Below are 1034 nucleotides of genomic sequence, written 5' to 3'. Positions count from 1 at the left end.
ATATCCTTGCTAGCATTTGGTATCATTTGTTCTCTTGATCCTAGCCAGTCTGACTTGGGTAAGGTGATACCTTTGGGTGGTTTTAATTTGCATTTCCCTAATTACTAATGATGTTGAATACTTTTTGAGACATTTCTTAGCCACCTTTATTTCTTCCTTTTAGAACTCTGTTTAGATCTTTAGTCCATCTTTAATTGGGTCATTTGGTTTCTTGCTTCTTTGTTTTTTGAGTTCTTTATATAGTCTGGATGTTAAACCTCTGTCACATGTGTCACTGGCAAAGATGTTTTCTCATTCAGTGGGTTTTCTCTTCATTTTTTTGATTGTCTCTTTTGCTGTAAAGAAGCTTTTTAGTTTAATGAGGTCCTACTTATTGATTGCTGACCTTAATTCCTGAGCAACTTCTGTCTGATTTAGAAAATCCTTTCCTATACCTATACCCTGTAAGTTACTGGCAATATTTTCTTCTAATAGTTTCAGGGTTTCCAGTTTCACATTGAGGTCTTTGATCCATTTGGAGTTGACTTTTGTGCAAGGTGAAAGATAAGAATCTAGTTTCATTCTTCTACAGGTGGAGATCCAGTTTTTCCAGCACTATTTGTTGAAGATGCTGTCTTTCCTCCATTGTGTGTTCTTGGCAGCTTTGTCAAATATCAGGTGGCTGAAATTGTGTGGACTCAGGTTTGGATCTTCAATGATGTTCCATTGATCTATGTGTCTGTTTTTGTACCAGTATCGTGCTGTTTTTATGACTATGGTATATTTTGAGATCTGTAGTAGTATACTTTGAGATTTGATATAGTTATCCCCCCAGCGTTTCTCTTTGTGTTCAAGGTTGCTTTGGCTATCTGGGGTCTTTTGTGTCTCCATATGAATTTAAGGATGCATTTTTCTAATTCTGTGAAGTATGTCATGGGGATTTTGATTGGGATTGCACTGAATCTATATATTGCTTTTGGCAGGTTGGTCGTTTTCACAATATTAATTCTTCCAGTCCATGAGCATGGGAGGTCCTTCCATCTCCTGGTGTCTTC

Source organism: Nannospalax galili, unplaced genomic scaffold (genome assembly GCF_000622305.1).
Source record: "Nannospalax galili isolate Female #2095 unplaced genomic scaffold, S.galili_v1.0 scaffold312, whole genome shotgun sequence".
Classification (NCBI taxonomy): domain Eukaryota; kingdom Metazoa; phylum Chordata; class Mammalia; order Rodentia; family Spalacidae; genus Nannospalax; species Nannospalax galili.
The sequence above is the reverse complement of the archived record's forward strand: the minus strand, read 5'-3'. Positions refer to the sequence as shown.